Here is a 25,674-nt window from a genome sequence, read left to right on the forward strand (position 1 = left end):
TCCTTGGGGCAAAACAGTTCATTGATAGCTCTTAGCTGGGTTATGCATATGAGGTTCCCACACAGTAAAGGCAAAATGGTAACGATTCTGTGGCACAAGAGAAAATTGGAAAACACAATTCATTCTTATATATATATATATATATATATATATATATATATATATATATATATATATAATTTTACAATACCATTCAGTTCTACATATCAGCCACGGGTTCCCCTATTCTCCCCCTCCCACCCCCTCCCCTAACCCCCAGCCTACCCCCCATTCCCACCTCTTCCAGGACAAGTCCTCCCCCGAGGACTGCGATCAACCTGGTAGACTCAGTCCAGGCAGGTCCGGTGCCTTCCTCCCAGACTGAGCCAAGTGTCCCTGCATAAGCTCCAGGTTTCAAACAGCCAACTCATGCAGTGAGCACAGGACTCGGTCCCACTGCCTAGTTAACTCCCAAACTGATCAAGCCAATCAACTGTCTCACCTATTCAGAGAGCCTGATCTAGCTGGGGGCCCCTCAGCCTTTGGTTCATAGTTCATGTGTTTCCATTCATTTGGCTATTTTTTTTCAATAATTGAATAAAACCGAAATTTATTATAAGCCACAGTCATCCTAGGGACCTCCATGCTATATATATAGCCTCTATGGTTCTATGGGTTGTGGTCTGATTGTTCTTTATTTTATATCTAGAATCCACCTATGAGTGAGTACATACCATGACTGTCTTTCTGGGTTTGGGTTACCTCACTCAGGATGATTTTTTCTAGTTCCATCCATTTGCCTGCAAATTTCATGCTTTCATTGTTTTTCTCTGCTGAGTAGTACTCCATTGTGTATATGTACCACTTTTTTTTCATCCATTCTTCCGTTGATGGGCATCTAGGTTGTCTCCAGGTTCTGGCTATTACAAATAGTGCTGCTATGAACATAGCTGAGCATGTATCTTTATGGTATAAATCAGCATTCCATGGGTATATGGCCAAGAGTGGGATGGCTGGGTCTTGAGGTAGTTCCATTCCTAATTTTCTGAGAAACCGCCATACTGATTTCCACAGTGGTTGTACAAGTTTACATTCCCACCAACAGTGGAGGAGGAAAAACACAATTCTTAATATTTAACACTGGTATGTAATAAGATGGAGGAATAGCACTAGTGTGGGGGGAGGCCTGGCTGTGTAGACCTCATTTTTTTCCCAATAGACCATTAACAAAGATCCTGCAGGGGGCTGTAGTGTCCTGATTTCTTGGAAATAATGCATGAAGGTATTATGTTTACTCTTGGATGGTTCTAGGTGCCCTATCTTTAGCTGTTCTGAAACTAATTCCTTTAACATTGACAGCTTAGTTCAATTATAGGCTGCTGTTTCTGATGGTTTTAAAAATGATAAGTGGTGCTGGTTACCATGTGGAAAAGTCACAAGCCATGACAAAAACCCAGTTTCAGAGCTTTATTAGAAGGAGGGGAGGCAGAAGAACCAGGCCCTGGGGGGAGGTGCACATACAGAGAGCAGAGAGAGGGAAAGAGAGAAAGAAGGGACAGAAGAGAACAGAACGCGGGGTGGGGGGGGTTGAGCGTCTGTGTCTGGCTCTTTAAGGATTCTCGTGGACATGCACAAGTGGGCTTATGGAGCTATGCCACACATGCACAGATTGCGTGACCATGCCACACACGTAGCCACACAATCACCAGTGCTCATTGATGATGTAAGACCCCTTGCCTAGCTCCTGAACTGTGCATGTGCGGTCATGCAGGTGGAGCACAGCAGAATCCCAACATTCCATGCTGTTTTTTTTTTTTTTAATTACCAGTTTCTAATTTACTTTAGGAAATCATAAATGTTAAAAAGATTAGTTGGGAGGAAGATTGATGAGCTCAGTTTTCTCAGCGAACACTGAGGTTGTAAAAAAGTCAACTGTGATTTACCATTTTTATATTGTTTGTACTTTGTGGGTTTTTTTAATAATTTAATTTTACATATCAGCCACGGATTCCCTTGTACTCCTGTCTCCCACCCCCTCCCTTGACCCCAGCCCACCCCCCATTCCCATCTCCTCCAGGGCAAAGACTCCCCTGGGGATTGAGTTCAACTGGTAGATTGAATTCAGGCGGGTCTAGTCCCCTCCTCCCAGGCTGAGCTAAGTGTCCCTGCATAGGCTCCAGGTTCCAAACAGCCAACTTACGCACTGAGGACAGGTTCTGGCCCCACTGCCTGGATGCCTCCCCAACAGTTCAAGCTAATCAACTGTCACTTATCCAGAGGGCCTGATCCAGTTGGCGGCTCCTCAGCTATTGGCTCATAGTTCATGTGTTTCTATTTGTCCTGTGCTTTTTCCAATCTTGGTCTTCAACAATTCTTCCTCATACAAACCTTCCTATTTCTTGCCAATGGGACTCCTGGAGCTCCACCTGGGCCCTGACTGTGGATCTCTGCATCCAGTTCCCTCAGTTATTGGATGAAATTTCTAGCATGACAATTAGGGTGTTTGGTCATCCTATCACCAGAGTAGGTCCGTTCGGGCTTCCTCTCACCCATTGCCAGTAGTCTATTATGGAAGCATCATTGTGGATTTCTGTGGACCTCTCTATCACTTTGCTTCTTCCTATTCCGATAGGGTCTTCACTTATCATGGTCTCCTATTCCTTGTTCTCACACTCTGTTCTTGATCCAGCTGCGATCTCACACTCCCCTAAGCTCTCTTTCCCTCAAACCTTGCCCTTCATTACCCCCACTCACGTCCAGGTTGTTCATGTAGATCTCATCCATTTCTCTGTCATTGGGAGATCCCGTTGTCTTTCTTAGCGTCCTGTTTTCTAGGTAACCTCCCTGGAGTTGTGAGTAGCAGTCTACTCATCTTTGTTTTACATCTAGTATGGTATGAGTGAGTACATACCATGTTTGTCTTTCTGAGTCTGGATTACCTCACTCAGGATGATTTTTCCTAGATCCATCCATTTGCCTGCAAACCTCTTGATCTCATTGTTTTTCTCTGAGTAATATTCCATTGTGTATATGTACCACATTTTATTTATCCATTCTTTAGTTGGAGGGCATCTAGGTTGTTTCCAGGTTCTGGCTATTACAAACAACGCTGATATGAACGTAGCTGGGCAAGTGCCCTTGTGGTATGATTGAGCATTCAATGGGTATATGCCCAAGAGTGGTATAGCCGGGTCTTGGGGGAGATTGATTCCCATATTGATTTGCAAAGTGATGGTACAAGCTTGCATTCCCAGAAACAGTGGAGGAGAGTTCCCCTAGCTCCACATCCTCTCCAGCATAAGCTATCATCAGTGTTTTTGATCTTAGCCGTTCTGACCAGTGTAAGGTGGTATCTGAGAGTCGTTTTGATTTGCATTTCCCTGATGATTAGGGATGTTGAGCAATTCCTTAAATGTCTTTCAGCCATTTGAGCTTCCTCTGTTGAGAATTCTCTCTTTAGTTCTATAGCCCATTCTTAATTGGACTGTTGGGCATTTTGATGTCTAATTCTTGAGTTCTTTATACATTCTAGATGTCCACCTCTGTCAGATGTGGGGTTGGTGGTGAAGACTTTTTCCCATTCTGTAGGCTGTCACTTTGCCTTGTTGACCATATCCTTTGCTCTACAAAAGCTTCTCAATTTCAAGAAGTCCCATTGATTGGTTGTTTCTTATCAGTGTCTGTGCTACTGGTGTTATATTTAGGAAGTGATCTCTTATGCCAGTGCGCTGAAGACTACTTCCTATTTTCTCTTCTATGAGCTTCAGAGTATCTGGATTTGTGTTGAAGTCTTTGATACACTTGGACTTAAGTTTTGTGAACGGTGACAGATGTGGATCTATTTGCAGCCTTCTACACGTTGATATCAAGTTATGCCAGCACCATTTTTTGAAGATGCTTCCTTTTTTCCATTTTACAGTTTTGGCTTCTTTGTCAAAAATGATGTGTTCATAGGTATGTGGATTAATGTCAGGTCTTCAATTTGATTCCATTGGTCCACGTGTTGGTTTTTATGCCATTACCAAGCTGTTTTTATTACTGTAGCTCTATAGTAGATTTTGAGTACAGGAATCGTGATGCCTCCAGAGGTTGTTTTATTGCACAGGATTCTTTTGGCTATCCTGGGTTTTTTGTTTTTCCATATGAAGTCGAGCGTTGTTCTTTCCAGGTCTCTGAAGAATTGTGTTGGTATTTTGATGGGGATTGCATTGAATCTGTAGATTGCTTTTAGTAAGATTGCCATTTTTACTATGTTAATCCTGTCTATCCATGAGCTTGGGAGATCTTTCCATTTTCTGACATCTTCTTCAATTTCTTTTTTCAGGGACTTAAAGTTCTTGTCATACAGGTTCTTCACTCGCTTAGTTATAGTTGCCCGAAGGTATTTATATCATTTATGGCTATTGTAAAGGGTGATGTGTCTCTGATTTCCTTTTCAGCCTGTTTGTCAATTGTATATAGGAGGGCTACTGATATTTTTTTTTAGTTGTTCTTGTATCCTGCTACATTGCTGAAGGTGTTTTTAAGCTGTATCAGTTCCTCGGTTGAATCTTTGGAGTCACTCAAATATACTAGCATGTCTTCTGCAAATAGGGAAAGCTTGACTTCTTTCCAATTTGTATGCTCTTGATCTCCTTATGTTGTCTTATTGCTCTGGCTAGAACTTCAAGTACTGTAATGACTAAGTAAGGGGCGAGCAGACAGCCTTTCCTGGTAACTAGTGGAATCGCTTTGAGTTTCTCTCCATTTAATTTGTTCAGATCCGTTCTGGTTCCGTCCCACAGAGATAGCTTCTTCCCCAGGTGTTGGGATTAAAAGCGTTCCTGTTCCAAGCTCTTGATTAAGAGCTTGTATTCACTAACTCTTCTGCGGGTAATAGCTCAGTTTCTGGTCTTTATTGCAACTGTGTTTCGGCTGCTGCCTGCTGGGCCTTCCTGCCTCTATGGGCTGCCCCCGGGCCTGTCTGTTTCTGTGGGCCACCGGCAGGCCTGTCTGTCTCTGCCAACCCCTGCCGGGCCTACCTGTCTGCCTGCCGCAGCCGCCACGCCTGTCTACCTCTGTGGGCCGCCGCCGAGCATATCTGTGTGTCTGCCATCCTCCGCTGCCGCACCTGTTTATATGTGCAGGCTGCCGCCAGGCCTACCTGACTCTGCGAGCCACCGCTGGGCCTGTCTGTGTCTGCCGCCAGACCTGTTTATGTTTGCAGGCCGCTGCCAGGCCTGTCTCAAGCCTGTGTCTTTTTATAGGTGTATTAAGTCCATTGAGATTAAGGAATATTAATGACCAGGGATTGTTTAAGCCTGTTATTTTTTGGTGGTAGTGTGTGTATACTTCTCTTCTTTGGGGTTTACTGCTGTGGCATTATCTATTACCTGGGTTTTTGTGGGTGTATCTGACTTCCTTAGGTTGGAATTTTCCTTCTAGTGCTTTCTGTACGGCTAAGTTTGTGGATAAGTATTGTTTAAATCTGGCTTTGTCTTGGAATGTCTTGTTCACTCCGTCTATGATGATTGAAAGTTTTACTGGGTATATTAGTCTAGGCTGGCATCCATGGTCTCTTAGTGTCTGCATTACATCTGTCCAGGTCCTTCTGGCTTTCAAAGTCTCCATTGAGAAATCGGGTGTTATTCTGATGGGTTTGCCTTTATAAGTCATTTGGACTTTTTCTTTTGCTGCTCTTAATATTCTTTCTTTATTCTGTACATTTAGTTGTTTAATTATTATGTGGCCAGGGGACTCTTTTTTTTTTTTTTTTTTTTAGATCTAGTCTGTTGGGTGTTCTATAGGCTTCTCGTATCTTCATAGTCATTTTCTTCTTTAAGTTGGGAAAGTTTTCTTCTATGATCTTGTTGAATATATTTTCTGTGCCTTTGAGTTGGTATTCTTCTTCTTCCTCTATCCGTATTATTCATAGGTTTGGTCTTTTCATGGTGTCCCAAATTTCTTGGACATTTTGGGTCATGACTTTGTTGGCTTTAGTGTTTTCTTTGACTGATGAATCTATTTCTTTTACCGCATCTTCAACGCCAGAGATCCTGTCTTCCATCTTTTGTATTCTGTTGGTTATACTCGCATCTGAAGTTCTAGTTCGTTTACTCAGATTTTCTATTTCCAGCATTTTCTCTGTTTGCGTCTTCTACATTTTTCTATTTCCTTTTTCAGGTCTTGGACTTTCCCCCCTCATCTGTTTCATTGCTCTTTCATGATTTTCTTGCAGGGATTTATTGTTTTCTCCTGCTTTATTTCTTCTCATTTTTTGTTTGTCTTTTCCTCAATTTCATTTGTGATTTCTTCTATACAAGCCTTTACTCTCTTCATGATGTTATTTATAAGGTTTCTTTCTTCTTCCATTTTGTGATGTTCAGGTCTAGCTGTTGGAGGAGGGCTAGGTTCTGGTGATGCTGTATTGCTCTTTATTTTGTTGTATGTACTTCTGCCTTGACGTCTGCCCATTTCCTCGTGTGGATTCCTTCTTGGTCCAGACAGAGCTGACCCATTCAGGAAGGCTCTCTTTGTTCCAGATGGAAGCTCTGGGCCAGATGGGAGCACGGGGGCTGGTCTCTTAAGTCTCAGGAAGTGGCTGGGGTTTCAGGAGGATGGATGTGGGGGCAGGGCTTGGAGATTGCAGGTTCTTCCTGGGGTCTTGGAAAAGGGGAACCTTCCTCCGGGGCCCAGCTGATGGCCAGAACCTGGGGCCAAGTAGGGCGGGTCTTCCCAGGAATAGCTGGTGCCCAGGTAAGGGACCTAGGGGCAGGCCTCTCTGGGTATGAGCCCAGCCACTCACCTCTTGTCCAGATGGGGGCTCTGGGGATGGATGGGAGCTGGGGGCTTGCGGCGATCTCCTCGGCCAGTGAGAAAGAACGTCCACCGCTCAAGGATTCTTCTCAAATCACACTTTATTGGAGAGCCTTTTGATTAAGGGAGAGCTGGAAGCGAGGGGCCCCGAGCACTAAAAAGCAGCTGCTTATATAGGGATTAGGGGCATGGGTCGCTCCTGGACTGGCTGACATTAGCTTGCCACCACCAGGTGCCATGGGATTGGCTAGGGACCATTATATAGCTTGCACATGCGCAAAGCCGAGGCGCGTATTTCATCGAAGCATTGTCTTGTAAGTTGTATATCTCCAGGATGCAAGGAAGTTGGCGCCATCTTATAATGGCGACTGTCCCGGCTCCCTGCAGTTCCCCCTTTTTGTTTAAATATTAGAGCAAAATGAGGACTTGCTCCCATTCAGGTCCCCACCTCATGATGTGTGGACCGATCGAGGGAGGCCTAGGGCCAGATAGACACTCCTTCTCCGGTGCAATGGGATCAAACCCTCGGAGGTGCAAAGGCAGTGCTAAGGCCAAGACAACTCTACTCGCCTTACCTCGTGCAATGGGCAATTCTGTCCCTGAGGGTGCAAGGGCCGAGTAGGTCAATTGCTCTTGAAGGCAGAAAGCCAAATTTGAGGGGAGGAGCCACACTCCAATGCAGCCAATGCTTGAGAAATAACTACCTTGTCCCTTTTTGGTTTGGGCTCGCAAGCGACAAACCAACCATAGGCAAACCATGCATCCTCCCAGACAGCATGCCAAAAACATCCCTACCCCCATCCATTCCTTAAACAGGGAAACAGCAGAGGTGATCCAGGATGTCATTCCCTTGGCCAGGCTGAGGTCCACTCGTGTGGAATTGATGGTCACTACTGCCACTCTCAGCTTTTTCAGGGTCTCATCAAACTCTCCGGAACAGTTTCCTAAAAGATAACTAGACAAGGCTTTAGACAAATTGGCAGCTTTAGAAAAATTCTGATATTGAACACTAGTAATACACAAGGCTGGCATTCTCCATCCGCAGTCCAGCTGAGCCAATTGCCAGAGCATATCCAGCTGTTCTTGGACTAAATCAATGCGCTGATTCACCACCATCAAACCACCCTTCAGCTGAGTATTCATGGACACCTGGTTATCCAAAGCTTGTGCTACTGAAGCAGAAAGCTCATTTAGAGCAGTGCCTGTTGTTACAGCTGTATGCATGGCTATGCCAGCAGCGGAAGCGGCAGCCGCACTCAACGAAAGAGCAACAATGACAGCTGCAGAAATACCAAAATCCCTTTTTGCTCTAAATAATGCCATAGTACTAGGGGCCTCTACAGGCACTGGTATCCAGCGAGGGACCTGTGCAACTAGGGCTCTGGAGAAGTTCCGAGCATCCCAACATTGCGACATCCAGCAGGTATCATTAGTGCAGTTAGAAAAGGGGTTATTGGAGAGAATAAACAAAAAAGGGGATAAACACACATGGGAGAGGGCTTATACGAAATATTAAACGGGGGAAGCCCCTTCTACTAAACAACCCGGATCAATACTACTGATAGCAGTAGGATTTTTAGAACTTGAAGAGAGGACCTTGTTCCCCATTGGCCCCAAGGCTTTGACCCAGACCAACTGAACTTGCTCAGCCCATGCATGCCATACAGTTTGTATGCAATATAAGTCTCTGTGTTTACTTGGCTAGGTCTGAGCGGCTGTGGGACTGGCAGGTGACAAAGATTTGTCCTGACTGTGGGCAAGGCAGGAAAACTCTAGCTACAAATGGCACCCAACGTGTTGGCAAGAATTTCTACCTAAAACCTGAGAAAAGATTCTAAAATGGAGCTAAAAACAGCTTCCTAATTGTCTCTCTCAAATGAGCGGCAGCCTGCTGGTTTGAGCTACTGGCGGGTTCCTGGCGTGTGCACTTGACCTGCAGTATGGTGGGAATGAGGCCTCTGCAAGTGGCACATTAAGCTGCATGGTGGATTTAGCCTTTGCTAGTACAAAACAAAAAGAGGTTTCTGGGCTACACGCTGCCTTGATAGAAGCATAGACCCACTATTTCTGAGAGTTGATGGCTCCCAGAGCTGGCGGAAAACGTACCACTGCCATGTTGGGAAGCTGAAGTGGGCGGAGCCAGCAGCCACAGCGCAGTTTCAGACTTAAAAGGCTGCTGTTTAAAGCAATAGGCTCAAGGTAATATAAAAAATAAGCCACATAAAGATGGCTATCACAGAGAATCTGGATTATGTTCTCTTTGATATTTGTAACTGAAGAAAACCATTTGATTGCAAAAGCTGTTAAGTTATGCCAAAATGTATATTTTAAAGGTACCTTGACTTCAAAATTTGGCTATAAGGATATGTTGCTTTGGAAAAGAGGCTCTGCTTTTGTTCTACAGAAAGCCAGAGGCTATGGATTTGTTCCAGATTATGATACATCAGGTTTGACCAGCCAAGACCACCTGAAAGGTCTCCGATGACACCTTGGCCTAGATGATCCAACATCCAGAATCGTTTCAAGGCAACTGGCTCAGATGGTACAGTCTCACGGACTACTCTATGATCCTAAAATTTTCTTTGTGTCCCCATAAGATACAGCGTCCCCCTCCAGCAGGAAGTAGTTAAGAGAAGCTACGCCCAAATTCCCAAATATACCAAGCTGACTTTGGAGATGTGTAAAAGTTAAAACCTTCCTTTTTAAAAAAAGAGAAGGGGAAGTGCTGTGGGATGGTCTGTATGTCAAATTGCTCTGATTCATCAATAAATAAAACAGTGATTGGCCAATGGCCAGGCAGGAAATAGGTGGGACAAGGAGAGAGGATAATTCTGGGAAGCGGAAGGCTGAGGCAAGGGAGACACTGCCAGCCGCAGCCATGACCAGCAGCATGTGAAGATGCCGGTAAGCCACCAGCCACGTGGCAAGGTATAGATTTATGGAAATGGATTAATTTTTTTTTTTTGGTTTTTCGAGACAGGTTTTCTCTGTGTAGCTTTGTGCCTTTTCTGGGACTCACTTGGTAGTCCAGGCTGGCCTCGAACTCACAGAGATCCGCCTGGCTCTGCCTCCCGAGTGCTGGGATTAAAGGCGTGTGCCACCACCGCCCGGCTAGATTTATGGAAATGGATTAATTTAAGCTATAAGAACAGTTAGCAAGAAGCCTGCCACGGCTGTACAGTTTGTATGCAATATAAGTCTCTGTGTTTACTTGTTTGGGTCTGAGCGGCTGTGGGACTGGCGGGTGACAAAGATTTGTCCTGACTGTGGGCAAGGCAGGAAAACCTTTGTTACAGGTGAACGGTGCTGGCCTTGAGGGAAGAGAAGAACCTGATCCCTAATGTGTTGCTGGAGGGCTTCTCTCCAGGTTCCACCAAGCCCTGAAGTCCCACAATCTACTTATAAAATAATCACTGAGACGCTTATATCACTTATAAACTGTATGGCCGTGGCAGGCTTCTTGCTAACTGCTTGTTTATCTTAAATTAACCCATTTTTATAAATCTATACCTTGCCACGTGGCTGGTGGCTTACCAGAGTCTTTACATGCTGCTTGTCCTGGCGGTGGCTGCAGTGTCTCCCCCCTCAGCCTTCCGCTTCCCAGAATTCTCCTTTCTCCTTGTCCCACCTACTTCCTGCCTGGCAACCTACTTCCTGCCTGGTCACTGGCCATCAGTGTTTTATTTATATAGAGCAATATCCACAGCACTTATGTGGATTGGAATTGACAATTATTGTCACACGGCTGAGGTAATAAACAGTCTGCATAGCTCCATAGAATAGACCTTAGTTGACAGAAAAGGAGTTAACAGGCTATGTGGAACAGTTGGAGGGTTAGATGAAATTCCTGGTGTTAGAACTGGCCTTTTATACATTAGTGCAAACTGAGAAATTGAAAGAGGCTTATTGGTGAAATTATTAAGGCCACTCCATGTCGTTAAAAGGAAGATTTATTTAGTGGGTAACTTATAAAAAAGGGATAGGTAGGTCTTGGGGTCTGGGGAAGGTGTATCGCAGTCCAATGCTGTTCTCTGGAGCTCTGCTTGGTCAACCTCTATCATCAAGGGTCCAGGCAAAGAGAGAGCGCTGCCCATCCACATCTCGGGTCTCCACGTGCCTCCCTTGGCCCCACCTTGTAGGCGTGACAGTTGCCAAAGTCTGAATCGGGGTTGGAACTTCCAGATCAAAGCTGGAATGGCTACCCACTGCAAGGCTTTTTAGGAATAGCCCTGAGCCTGAGAAGAGCTAGGGGCAATAATATTACCCAGTCTAGATGAAGTTCCTATGACATCTTTGTAAGAATAGTGTTTAAAGACCGGTTGGTACGCTACATCTTTCCTGAGGATTGAGGATGGTACGGGATATGAAAATGCTAAGGAATGTTAAGAGCCTTAGCTAGTGTCTGAGAAATCTGAGAAGTGAACTGTGGGCCATTGTCAGACCGACAAGAACCAGGAACCAGAAACCGAGGAATAATTCCTCAGAGAAGGAGGTCTGCAACTATGTGAGCCCGCTTATTAGAAACCGGATTTGCCTCCACCCAATTTGAAAATGAGTCTACCATCACGAGGCGATATTTAATTTTCCTTATCGTGGGCTTATGGGTAAAATTGAGCTGCCAGTGATTCCCTGAAAGGGAACCTCTACCCTGGTGGGTGGGAAATGCTCACTCCTGTACTTGGTATTGGGATCTTTTTTTGGCAGATCTCTCAAGAGGAAGTAATAATAGTTCTTGACTAAATCCTCAGAGGTGGACTGCAGGTGAACTTTTACGAATTGAGACAGAACAAGATTCTTAGGATGAAAGAGCTGGTATAGATAGGAAAGAATTTGTGTAGTGTCTGGAGTTCCCTGTGAGGGTGTAGGCTGTACTATATGGATTTCTTGTAGTGGGTAAGGTGAGACTTGGCCCTGGAGGGCCGCTGTCCTGGCTGCCTGGTCAGCCTGGTTGTTTCCCCTGGAGATGATGGAGCTATCGGTCTGATGAGACTGACTGTGGACAATTCTTATAGCCCTGGGGAGGTGGGAAGTCTCCAGCATGGCCATTATTTGGCCTGAATTATATATGGATCCCCCTTTTGCTGTGAGAAGGATATGCTCCCTCCAAATAGCAGCGTGGGACAGCAGGATATGGAAAGCATATTTGGAGTCTGTGTAAACATTTAAAGATTGCCCCTGTTTCAATTGGAAGGCACAGGTGAGAGCTATCAGCTCAGCCTGTTGGTTAGTTGTGTGTGTGGGTAATGCCTGTGCCTGTATTATCTTAGTATCTTATACTAAGGCATAACCCACTTTACGGTCCCTTCATATAAAAAGGAGCTTGCCATCTGTGTCCCAGGTATAAGTAGCCTGAGGCAATGTGCCCTCCTGTATGTTTGAAGGGTGAGGTTACAGTTCCTCTAAGGTTTCAGTGCAGGAATGAGGAGAATAGTCAGCATTAGGTTGAGGGAGGAGGCCTGAAATATTAAGAGGTGGACAAGTCCAGAAAGTAAGTGTGGCATCCTCTAGTAATGCCACCTGGAGAGAAAGAACCTGGGAAGGAGGTAAAGTTTGTAAGCCTTTATAAGTTAAAAGATGGGACAGATTATGGTGAGAGAAAACAGTGATAGGTGACCCAAAGCTTAGCTTCTTTGATTCCCGAATAAGGAGCTCTGCAGCTGCTAAGGCACGGATGCAAGGTGCCTAGCCCTGACTGGTAAGGTCTAGCTTCTTTGACAGATAGGCTACAGGAGCAAAAGAGGGTCCCAGCTGGTGCTCTAGAGTTCCCAGGGCAAACCCTCTTTCTCTGCTACATAGAGGGAGAAGGGATGTGTTAAGTCTGGGAGATGAAGCGCTCGAGCCTGAAGAAGAGGCGAATGGATAGCAGTCTGTTGCGTACGGAACAGAGTACCTGGTTTGTGTGTAGCAGTTGTCAGTTTGCAGGTTTTCAGGCATAGGGCGCCCGGAAGTGCCCGCTTGGTCTTCGGCACTAGATGTTAGTTATTTTGCGGCGCTCTTCCCCTGGGAGGAAATGTCACGAAACACGACAGAATCCGCTAATAGTTTTATTAAGATTAAAGAGACAGAGTGCCCAGGCCTGTGGGAAACGTGTATAGAGAAGAAAGCGGGGAATATGGCGCCAGCTTATAAAGCCTGGGCGTGCACAGGTCGACGTAACTACTCCACACATGGGCATAGATCACATGGCTACGTTGCACACTTAAGTAACCATGGAACGTCTCGGATCCTGGTCACGTGAGAGGTCTTGACTGGAAAATGCCTATTTTGACCTGGAAGTGTCTAGGTGGAGGTGTCCATGTCCGCCGGGCATATGCAAACACACCCATCCATGGGTGTGTGTTGTGAACCCTTCAGTAGGGAATTCCCATAGGATGTTTTATGTGCCATTGTTCAAACAATTCTGTGTTGGTTTTACTGATGAAGCAAGGCCCATTGTCTTTCTTAGCAGGGGTCCTAACAGGGTGGCCAGGTATTGTTGGCAGGTCAGGCTATTAGCTATTGGTAAAATTATTAAGGACACTCCATGTAGTTAAAATGGAGGTTTATGTTGTGGGGTGACTTACAAGTGAAGGGATCGTTTACAGGGTCTGGGAAAGGTGTGCCGTAGTCCGGCGGTATTCTCTGGAGAACGCTTTTCAATATACCTCCAGCGTCCAGGGTCCAGGAACAAAGAGTGCTGGCACATCCACATCACAGTTCTTCTGGGTCCTCTGTCAGCCCCGCCTTGTAGGCGTGCCTGTACCAAAGCCTCAGTGGGGGTTGCAACTTCAGGTCAAAGCTGGAATGGCTACCCACTACAATTAGCCATTCCCTGAGGTAGTACAGTCTATTCAAGTCTTTGATCAGATTGGGAGAAATTGAGGGAAGGAATAGAGAAGGCAAACTTGGCACAGTCTGTGGGTTCCTACCCCACCGGGAACTTATGTCTCCTGAGAAGGGAGACCTGGAACCGAGAGGCAAGTGCACTGCTCACCAGTTCTCCAGCCTTCCTTTCTCCCAGGAGACAATCAGATGTGGCAGGGAGCAAGTCAGGCAAGGACTCATTTATTTTAAAACAAGCTCTTGTTAAAGTATAAAGAAGAAAAGACCCAGGTTCAGGGGGGGTTGGCAAATTCCCCATTGGGCCGATCAGTTTAAAGGTTATGTAATCATGTGCTTAGTAAACAGTATTTACAGTGTTGTTATCAGGGTATCATGTACTGACATTTTTGCTTTGTTTTGATTTTTTTTTTTTTGAGCTGAGGACCGAACACAGGGCCCTGTGCTTGCTAGGCAAGCGCTCTACCACTGAGCTAAATCCCCAATCCCCTGACATTTTTCTTGACCCGAAGCTCCAATCACATTTTTTTTTTTTGTAAACTTGGGTTCCACCATCTACATTTCCCTCCTGGCCAGCTTTACTAGACCCTGGCTCCATGGCCCTTCCCCATAGACTCCTTTTTGTTTTATGCCCACTTTGGTTTAGGTTTGGGCATAAAGCACCTCTTAGTAGGTTCGCCCATGGCACCTTGATTTAGGTTAGCCTTATGTTTTAGGGGGAGTCCTCTGGGTTGACCCTATTGTTATGGAAGTGGAGAGCCATAAGCTGTATTTCTTGTTTTTGGAATCTTGTGAGACCAAGTATCTTTCTACATATGCAAGGCCCAAAGTTAAATAATAGAATTAGCAGTACTATTGGACCCAACAACGTGGAGACCAGGGTGGTTAACCAGGGGGACCAGTTGAACATTCGCTGATACCAAGAATTTTGTTTATCTCTTTGTCTATCCTCAGTTTCCTTATGAAGCTCGTCTAAATTTTTGGTGACCAACCCAGAGTGATCGACATAAAAGCAGCACTGTCCCCCCAGGGCCTCGTATAGCCCTCCCTGTTGCAAAAATAAAAGGTGTAGCCACATATGATTTTGTAAGGCCAGTTGTGCTGGCGAATCAAGGAACTTTTGTAGGAACCTAACGGGTTTCTAACGTAGCTAAATACATTAATTGTCTTAACACACTTAGCTAATTTTACATCCATTAATTGTCTTAACTCTTGATATTTTTGTTGTTGTAACACCATAGAGGGAGCCACCAGAGCGGGCTTGGGGGCTCCCGTTCCTAAGAGGGTTGTCACCGTCAGGGGTGTCATTGGTTTTCTCTTAACCTGAGAGCTCAATCGTGCCATGACCTTGTCATTATCATGGTACAATACATGAGAAAGCATCAACACCATGACACAAGAATCATTCCATTGTGTTAAGAGTTCAGTGAAATGCAAAGCGACAGTCTGGTCTGGTGGCAGAGCCAGAAGACACCTGAATCCTTAGGCCTCAGCCAGAGAGGGGTGTGGCATTTATCTCCTTGCATCCCCTCCAGTGGACATTCCAAGCCGCCTCTGGTGTAATACAGGTGGTAGTTGTAACCGCAGATGGGAAAGATAGCCCCATGTGGTCCTCCACAGTTGGGTCACCTTACCGCATCCGGTAAAGGCTGTGCTCTGTCCACATTGTCCTTCTACCCCCACTGCCTCAAAGAAGGGGGGCCGTCGATGGAGTCACATCCAGCAGGAGGCGGTGAGATCTGGCCGGGAATAGTTTTAAGGACAAAAATGCCATTTGTACTGCTGACAGGCCAAGTCCCTCATCCTTAGGTAGTCCAAGGGGCCTGAGAGGGGCCCTTGTCGCAAGGGAGAAGGAGAGAGGGGCAGTCAAATCCTTACGTGGGTCCAACAGGGGAGAAGTGATGAGGGGTAGAATGGGTTGCATGGGCCCTATTACCAGGGGCTCCTGAATTGGCCAGATGGTTCTCCTTATGGAGAAGAGTAGCCCCTGGTCATCTCCCTGCTGGTATAACTGAAGGCCTTACATTTTCCCTATGTCCCAATTGACTGCTCTCTCCCATCTCTGTAATAGTCATCTGCGTGGGATTACATTTATACTTGAAGCAGTGGCTACACAGGGGTTTGGATGCCAGAGGAGTCTGGGGAGCCCGTCGGACCTTGATAGTACCTCTTTGTTTTATCCAGTAGCCTGTCCAAGTTTGTTCACATCCCCATTGAGCACAGTAATAGTCATTTGCACCTCCACATTGGGCAACCTCCTTTGCAGTCCGATTGCTTCCAGGGCATATATAGAAAGAAGTATCCTGTAGAATGGCCCTCTTTGATACATGGGAGCATCCCGGACTCTGGGAGTCGGAAACCTGTGGTAGGCTGCACCCATTCGCCCCTTTGCATTCAGGTTGACCTTCATGAGCAGGGTCCAGTCTCCACTGTCCCAGGAGCCTCTCACCAGATCACAAAGGTTGAAGTAAGAGTTCAGGCCACCAGACTGCAAGGAACGTGGTGCTGTTGAGTTGAGGATGTCTCCATTGCCAGCACACATCACCGACCAGGTCACCTTCGGAGGTTGGTGAGGATTTCTCGAGGCCCTGTTTGTTACCTGGATGAGCACCAGAGTTAACCGCAGGACGTCTATCTGGGGTGCCATTATCTGTAACAGCCAAGGAACACAAAATTTTCTCAAGGATAATAAACCCTGGACTTGACTATTAGTTACCTTGTTTTGTTGTTTATTTTTGTTTTAAAATTGGCTTGAGACCACCATAGATGTTTTTTTCTCCTTGTTAGTCAGTCTGGCTTTGGGCATCTTCCTGTTGGGAGGGGTTGGTAGGAAGGAATTTTAGATTCCTGGCTGGGAGCCAGATTGGGACTGTCTCCCCTATGGGGAAGACGCAGCCATACCCCCTTCCAGTCCTCTCCATTGAAATGTTAAAGGATTCTTCCACCATACTTGAATCTGAGGATTGGGGTTTAACTGACACCAATGTTTTTGGCACCTGGCTTTATTGGCTCCTTTGGGCAGATTCAAAATATTAATAGTGAATAAGGCCTGGTCTAATTGAATATGGGTGTTACTCCCCCTTTTTGTTTTCAAAGTTGGTCTTTAAGGCATCGGTTTCTGCCCTTGAGGATTGTAGGGATTCCTGTGGTCTGTTTCATATGCCTTTGTTCAAAGAACTCTGTCATGGCCCTGGTGGTGAAGCAAGGCCCATTATCTGTTTTGATTTGTGATCGCAGGCCCAGAGTAACAAAACATTGAAGGAAATGGGAATGTGCATGTTTGGTTCTTTCTCCCGTATAGGCTGTGGCCCAGCAGGTCCCTGAAAAGGTGTCTGTTGATACAAAAATGTACTACAGTTTGCCAAAGGGTGAGAAATGAGTAACATCAGTTTGCCAAAGGGCATTTGGCTTCAGCCCTCTAGGGTTGAACCCTGTTGTCTGCAGGGAAGGCACTCTGAGAAAGGGCTGACAGGCCTTGTAGGTATGTACTGTTTTCTTGAGATCTTTGACATGGATGTGACGGAACCTATGCTGCAAGGCCCTCCAATTAAGGTGGGTCAGGCCGTGCAGGTCAGTGGCCTCCTGTAATGTAAGCACAACTCATGGACCCAACTATTTCCTCTAGCCAAGAACCCTGGGAGCCTGGAGTGCTCTCTCATGTGTGACACATGAATGTGATGCTCCCTCCAGCAGTCCCCAGGGTTTGCATCTAGGTGTATGTGTGCCTGGGGCAAATATGGTAGCAAATTTACCACATATAGGTTGTCAGAATATAGATTGAAAGGTCCCTGAATATTTCGAAGTGCCATGATAACTGCCAACATTTCCTTATATTGTGCTCATCCCTGGCAGGGTCAGAACTCCTTCAGGTCTGGGGAGTCTTGATCATCTTGGAAAACAGCAAAGGCTGAGCCTGCTTGACCCCCATCTGTGAATATATGAAGGGCATCTGGGAGGAATTCCAGAGGGAATAGTTGAAGACGCTTTAGCGGGAGCCTCCAGAGCATGACTGCCCATGGGGAAGGCCTGTAATGGCAGGCACGGGACCCCAAGAACCCTTCAAGGGAGATTGCAAGCCGAACATTAGCTCTGGAAAGTCATTCCACATCAGCCATCCAAAAAGGAAAGACAATAGATTGAGGGTCGATTCTAAAGTGTCTCTGGGCTTATGTCCTGCCTCTGATTATAGCATCCTCAAGCTGATCAGCCTGAGAGTACACTCATAGCATGCTCCCCGGGGAAGTGTGGACCCATTCTGTAGGCTCTCCCTCCCGTACCAGTATCGCTGAGATTAGGGTGGCACTTGTGAATAACCAGAGGGAGATGAGAAGATCAACAGAATATCTCTTAGAGAGAACTTATCAAGGGTCTCCTGCATCTGTAGGAGAATGGCCCCCTAACAGGGGTCCTAATAAGGTGTCTAGATTTTGTTGACCAAAAGCTGGGCTTTGGCCATTCCCTGGGGTAACACAGTCCACTCAAACCTATGATCAGGTTGAGACAAATTAAGGGAAGGAATGGAGAAGGCAAATTTAGAACAGTCTTCTGGGTGGAGGAGAATAGAGAAAAAACAGTCCTTAACATCTATTACCACTAGGGCATACTCAGCAGGTATGGCTGGGACCCAGGCCAAAACCCTCAAAGGGGTGCCCACTAATTCCATCCTTTCATTTACTCTTCTTAGGTTCTGCAGCATACGCCTGGTTCCAAAGACCTTTTTGATTACATAAACAGGTGTATTCCAAAGGCTCATGGAAGGGCGTACAATTGTTCCTTGACTAGAATTTGAAGCACCTCTAACGTAGGTCTAGTAAGTGGCCAATGCTCCACCCATATCGGGTTACCCAGTTTCCACCTAATAGGGAGTACCGGGGTGGGGGGGCAGTGACCTCTGATTGGGGGTAGACCCGAGTAGGCTTATTAGGGTCATTCCTGTAATGGGTTAAGAAGTCCTCACCCTTTATCTTCTCTATTCCCCATCCCTTGTCTTGGGCTTCTTCCTCCAAAATGTCATCATAAAAGGCCCAATGGTCAGTGGAGAGCACTCCATCCATTTGTGATAACATGTCCTGTCCCAGAAGGTTGGCCATGAGATTATCTGCCACAAGCGGGCCTATCTTGCCCTGTTCTCCATCTGGGCTGGTCCATTTATGGAGTGCAGCCGTCTCTAAGGACTGGGTGTTCCCCCACCACATCCCATGTATTTGGGGTCCAGCTGCTAAGTTTCAATGAGGGGGCGCCTCCTCCTGGCAGATTACTGTCCTGTCAGCTCCTGTATCCATTAGAAAGTGGAACCTTTTTCCACCTATAAGAACACTCATCTTGGGGTTGTGACCTGAGGTCAAGGGAATGGTCCAGTTGGCATGAGCCACTCCAGAGGTCCATGCCGCCCCTGTTGTAGTTTAAAGGTTTCCCATTGATATGAAACTTTGATCTATAGTCTTTTCTCCAATGATATCCTTTTCGACACTTAGGACCAGGGGGTGGTAGAGTGCTCTAACTCTCCTGACTGCCCTAAGGCCTTTTTTTGGCCATTGGGAGGCTATTGCAGAGGACACTCAAACTTAAATATCCCTCCTGCCCACATCTAAATCAGGCCCTCCAGATCGGAAGCTTTGAAGTCCCCTGACTCTAGGTTGCCAGGGCCTGTGAAATAGCCTCAGTCAGTGCAGTCATCTGGGATTGCAACACTAAGGCCAGTGTCTGATTCTGGTGATGCTGGGTGCCTAGGTCTTGTGACTACCACCCACCTGCCCATGGAAGTCTCTTTCAGCCCTGCACAGGCAGCATAGTGTTCTGTATTCATTCCATCCCAGACCAGAATCTTTGTAAATTGTTCCTGGAGGGGTCCATTTGGTCGTTTTCTATTAATGCTTTGTTGGGCCCGGTCTATAAATTCTGGTAGGGTCTGATTGGACGTCTGCCTCACTCCATCTATGGGGGATTCTGTAGGTCCTTCACCTAGCTTACCGTAGCCTGCTATTGTATCTGGTCTTGGTATGGCACTGGTACCGTGGGCTGCTGCACCCCAGTAGAGTACCCATCAGGTCCAGCCAATCTTTGGGGACACAATCAGACGCAGCAGGGAGTCAAGTCAAGCAAGAACTCGTTTACTGATAGGCAGTAAGCCTCTTTTATACCAGAAAACCTCCAAACCCTAAGAGGGCATGAAGGAATAAACCAGTCATTTTAAAGGGCACCCTATTTAACAAGTTGTTTATGTCCTGACAGTATCTCTTGTTTTTTAGTATCTTATCTTAGCATAAATACTTGAGCTAAAACTTTCTTTCTCACCATTTGTATCCACTCTGGGAAAACACCTAAAGCTTAAGCTCGGTTTATCTGAATTTCTCTAGGCTCCTCCTTTGCAGCCCATGTATGCCCAACACAGAAGTATACCCCGATTCCAAGACCTCCTAGGATTGCCGTAGCAAGTGATCGTGACCATTTTTGAAACTAGCCTTTCCTCTGGACTGCTGTGGTATGTCCTGTGGGAGCCCGTTCTCAGGTTCCTCGTGGCTTTACCCAACAGGTCCACATACAGGATGATTAGAACTATGGGCCTGAGTGCAGGTGTCTGAGATGATCTGCACTTGGCTGTGCTGTGGGATGGTGTATATGTCAAGTTGCTCTGATTGGTCAATAAATAAAACACTGATTGGCCATGGCTAGGCAGCAAGTATAGGCAGGACTCGCAGGACAAAAAAAAATAAAAGAACAGGCAGAAGGAGTCACTGCCAGCTGCTGCCAGGACAAGAAACATAAAAAGATACCAGTAAGCCACGAGCTGCGTGGAGGGTATAGATTTGTAAAAATGGATTAATTTAAGCTATAAGAACAGATAGCAAGAAGCCTGCCACGGCCATACAGTTTGTAAGCAATATAAGTCTCTGTGTTTTCTTTGTTGGGTCTGAGCGGCTGTTGGAATGTTGGGTGACAAAGATTTGTCCTGACTGTGGGCAAGGCAGGATATCTCTAGCTATAAATGGCACCCAATGTGTGGGCAAGAGTTTTTACCTAAAACCTGACAAAGGATTCTAAAGAGCTAAAAACAGTTTCCTAATTAGCTCTCAAGTGAGCAGCAGCTTGCCGGTTTGAGTTACAGGTGCGTTCCTAACGTGTGTGCTCAACCTGCAGTATGGCGGAAATGAGGCCTCTGCAAGTGGCACATTAAGCTGTGTGGAGGATTTATTCTTTTCTAGTACAAAACATAAAAGGTTTCTGGGCTACTCGCTGCTTGGATAACAGCATAGATACACGATAGCTCCCAGAGCTGGTGGTAAACATACCACGCCATGTTGGAAAGCTGAGGTGGGCAGAGCCAGCAGCCACAGTGCTGTTTCAGTCTTTAAAATGCTGCACTTTAAAGCAATAGATTCACAATAAGACAGATTCAGATGGAACAGGACTTTAAATGCTTTACAATGTGTGTAAAAATGTACATAGGCTTGGAAGAGAGAGAAAAAGTAATATGAAGAGTTATATAAAGAAATAGTTTCTAAAAAATGAAGTCTTTAAAGAGAAAGTAAAAGTAATATAAAAAATAATCCATGTAAAGATGGATATCACACAGAGAGTCTGGATTATATTGCCTTTGGCATTTTTAGCTGCAGAAAGACATTTGATTGTAAAGACTGCTCAGTTAAATTAATGTGTATTTTTAAAGGTATTTCAATTTTGAAATTGATGTCTAAGAATGTGTTGTTTTGGAAAGGAGACTCTGCTTTTTTTCCCACAGAAAGCCAGAGGCGATGGATTTGTTCCAGATTAAGATACATCAGGTTTGACCAGCCAAGACTCCCTGAAAGGTCTCTGATGACACCATGGCCCAGATGATCCAACATCCAGAATGGTTTGAAGGCAACTGGCTTAGACAATACAGCCTCATGGACTATTACATAATCCTAAAATTTTCTTTGTATCCCCATAAGATACTGCGCCCCCCTCCAGCAGGAAGTAGTAAGAGAAGCTACGCCCAAATTCCCAAATTATATGTAATTTTAATTTGTTAAGGTTAAAACCTTCTTTTTTGAAAACAAAAAAGGGGGAAGTACTGTGGGATGTTCTGTATGTCCTGTGGGAACCCGTTCTCGGGTTCCTCGTGGCTTTAACCAACAGGTCCACATAGAGGATGATTAGGACTACGGGCCTGAGTGCAGGTGTCTGAAATGGTCTGCACTTGGCTGTGCTGTGTGTTGGTGTGTATGTCAAGTTGCTCTGATTGGTCAATAAATAAAACACTGATTGGCCATGGCTAGGCAGCAAGTATAGGCAGGACTAACAGGACTAACAGCACTGACTAAAAAAAAAGAAGAGGAAGGCAGAAGGAGTCACTGCCAGGTGCTGCCAGGACAAGCAGCATGAAAAGATGCCGGTAAGCCATGAGCCACGTGGCAGGGTATAGATTTGTAGAAATGGATTAATTTAAGCGATAAGAACAGATAGCAAAAAGCCTGCCATGGTCATACAGTTTGTAAGCAATGTAAGTCTCTGTTTACTTGGTTGGGTCTGAGTGTCTGTTGGACTGTCGGGTGACAAAGGTTTGTCTTGACTGTGGGCAAGGCACTTAAACTCTAGGTACCCAGGGCCACCTGTCCCACCATCCAATATCCTAAATGCTGGAATAATTCTAGTATCATTAATGGCTTGTATGGCATGAGAAAGCTGCATAGTAAAATTTACAAATGTTGTATTTGGAATCTGGTACGTCGTCCTCTCCAGAGCCTCACTAGAACTCTTCTGGGATATCCTGTGGCCATCCCAATTCTTGGACATCCTGTAGGTAATTGTTCTACAACGACCAGTTCTTTCACAAGCTCTGGCAGCTTGTAGATGGGATAGATGGTGGTGTGAACCAACCGAAGGCCCAGCTTTGGGCCTGGGTGATAGCTGATCTGGTCAGTCCATACCCTCAGGGACAGTTCACCCTCGCCTGTGGAGAGGGTTGGGGCTCTCTCTCCTGTGTGCTGGGGCCAGCTCTTGATAAACAGACTCTTGGGCCCATACCAGCACCAGATCGGGTCCCTTCCAAGTGCCTGTAGAAAGATCCTTCCATCAAAACAGAGGATGGTTTGCAACATGAACCCTCCAGTTCCTGTCTCCAGTGGATGTTCCAGCAGAATCCACCGTTAAAAATTTTCAAATATCTGAAACTAGAAAAAGAGTAGAATGTGGAGAGGAAAGATGAGTCCCTAGCTCCCCCTTTTCACTTTAGCAAAATAAAATTTTAAGGTAAGATGGCAGCATTCTACTATAGCCTGTTTTTGAGGGTTATAGGGAATACCAGTCTTACTAACAGAAAAATGTTGACAGAATTTTAAATCCCCCCACCCACTGCTGTAGGCAGGACTGTTATCAGTATTTATGAAGTTTAGCACACCCATGTAAGCAAAAGCATGAAGACAATGATTCTTCTCATCCTTAACCTTCTCACCTGAATGAGCAGAGCCAAAAATGAGAGAGGAATTTGTACTGATAGACACATGGACAAAGGTCACAAAGATCCAAGAAAATCTCAGGACACCAGGTTTCAGGAACAGTCTCACTCCTGTTTCTGTTGAAGATCTTTCCATTGTCAGCACTGATCACTGTCCAGATCACCTGCTGAGGTTTATGTGGGTCCCTCTGAGATTCAGCCAGAGCCAGGAAGAGCAGAACGACCACCAGCTGAAGTACTGCCATCTGCCTTCAGGATAGCACACAATTGCAGCTCGTGCAGCCAGGTCCACGCTCACTGGGAGCGTTTAGCTTCTGCAGTTTGCTGCTGAATCTCACATACTAGTGTGTACAAAGCATCCTCCACAATCCGTTGGGTCTTGGCTGATGTTTCATTATAGGGGATGCCATAGCTGCGGGCAAGGTCCTGGGCTTATGGAGACTCAACAGTACAAGCAGCCTGGTCAGATTTGTTCCCCACCAGCACCATTGCCACATCGTCTGAGTACTTCACATTATTGATCTGCTCCCTGTACTAATGGATGTCTTTAAAGGACTTGGTGTTGTTGATGGCAGACACACAGAGGAAACCCTCCCGTGTGCGCATGTTCTGGTCCCACATGGCACTATACTCCTCTTGACCTGCTGTGTTCAAGATGTCCAGCAGACATGTCTCCCCATCAGTGAACGCCTGTTTCCGATAGGAGTCCTCTATGGTGGGGTCCCTGCGGGTTGTAGGTGTTAGTTATTTTACAGCGCTCTTACCGTGCGAGGTAATGTCACGAAACACGACAGAATCCGTTAATAGTAGTTTTATTAAGATTAAAGGGACAGAGTGCCCAGGCCTGTGGGAGACGTGTGTAGAGAAGAAGAAAGAGCGGGGAATATGGCGCCAGCTTATAAAGCCTGGGCGTGCACAGGTCGAAGAAACTACTTCACGCATGCGCATAGATCACATGGCTAGAACTGGCTAGGAGGAAGTGTTCTGGTTCCCCGGGCATTTGAAACATGCCAAACCATGGTGGGGGGGGGATTTTGAGCCCTTCATCCCTGACTCTTTTGAAAAAGAAGAAAATTGTGGTTGACTGGGTATGGGGCGACATTTCTCTCAAAGACTGATTCCAGCTGAATAGTGGGCAACAGTTGGCTTTTTGCGGGGGAATGGGAGGGTAGCTGGTAATGTCCTGGGATGATGGTGGGTAGGTCCTGGAATGATGTTTTGCCATCCCCTTGTTCTTCAGGTGTCCATCCGTGCTGTGGCTGGGAAACTTCTGTTTGACATGATACTGTTGACATAGAAAAAGCTTAGAGAAAAAAGAGTCTTATTTTTGGAGTTGACATTTATCTTAGGTAGATCTGGCCTTAGTACTCTTATTAATTTTTTTCTGAGACAAGCCTTATTAGAGGTACTTTATTTAAGACACCTGTTTCCCTTATTAGTTTAGCAATTAGGTAACACAGGTGATCAGTTGCTGAGTATTGAACAATGAAAGATTGTTGTATTATATTTTTCCTTACCGCCTGGATATTTTTGATGGTCCTTTTTGCCTCTGGCTCTGTGTGGCCCTGGTTGGGAAAAGAAGGGGTGATACCTTATTCCTCTGGAATTGGTGACAAGGCAGTGGATCCTGATGTCCTCTGGAGCTTGAGAGTGAGAGGCCCTGTTTGTTTCACTGTATATGAGGAGAGATTTTTCTGGGATGGAGGTGAGATAAAAGGTTTTAGATGAGACAGGTGGACCCAGTGAGGAAAGCCCTCGAGTTTAGCAGCTGTGGGAGTCACAAGAATTACCTTGAAGGGTCCCTGCCACTTAGGGGAAAGGGGTGAAGGGCGCTGGCCTTGAGGGAAGAGAAGAACCTGATCCCTAGTGTGGATTGGAATTGACAGTTATTGTCACACGGCTGAGGTAATAAACAGTCTGCATAGCTCCATAGAATAGACCTTAGGTAACATAAAAGAAGAGTTAACAGGGTTTGCAGAACAGTTGAAGGGTTAGATGAAATTCCTGGTGTTAGAAGTGGCCTTCCATACATTAGCTCAAACTGAGAAATTGAAAGAGGCTTATTGGTGAAATTATTAAGGCCATTCCACGTAGTTAAAAGGAAGATTTATTTAGTGGGTAACTTACAAAAAAGGGATAGGTAGGTCGTGGGGTGTGGGGAAGGTGTATCGCAGTCCAATGCTGTTCGCTGGAGCTCTGCTTGGTAAACCTCCATAGTCAAGATTCCAGGCACAGAGAGAGTGCTGCCCATCCACATCTCGGGTCTCCAGGTGCCTCCCTTGGCCCTGCCTTGTAGGGGTGACAATTGCTGAAGCCTCAATGGGGGTTGGAACAGGCAGGCAAGAGTATAGGTCTGATCTCTGTTGAAAACTGGCACTATGTACTAGTGCTTATCCAGGTGTTATTCACCCAGAGAACACTAGACCCATCCGATACCCTTTTCACAGAGGTGGGAGCTGGGCTATCAACCCACATGCAATCAGACATGCTCTTCTCAGAACTACTTGAAATGTATATTCCGAGTGCAGTGCACCAGCCTCGCATCCTGCACTTCAAATTAATCCTTAACAGTGACCAACCAGGCCTGGGGGGACTGTCCTGCCTCTATGGCAGTAATCGCTTGTATGATTACGGCTGCACTTCGC

At 45.9% G+C, this 25,674-nt stretch overlaps 1 pseudogene; it reads right to left on the bottom strand.

The window, feature by feature from the left end:
- Nucleotides 1-23,280: 23,280 nt before the first annotated feature.
- LOC114688636 lies at nt 23,281-23,773 on the bottom strand (annotated as a pseudogene).
- Nucleotides 23,774-25,674: the final 1,901 nt, after the last annotated feature.

This window comes from Peromyscus leucopus, chromosome 18, assembly GCF_004664715.2.
Source record: "Peromyscus leucopus breed LL Stock chromosome 18, UCI_PerLeu_2.1, whole genome shotgun sequence".
Classification (NCBI taxonomy): domain Eukaryota; kingdom Metazoa; phylum Chordata; class Mammalia; order Rodentia; family Cricetidae; genus Peromyscus; species Peromyscus leucopus.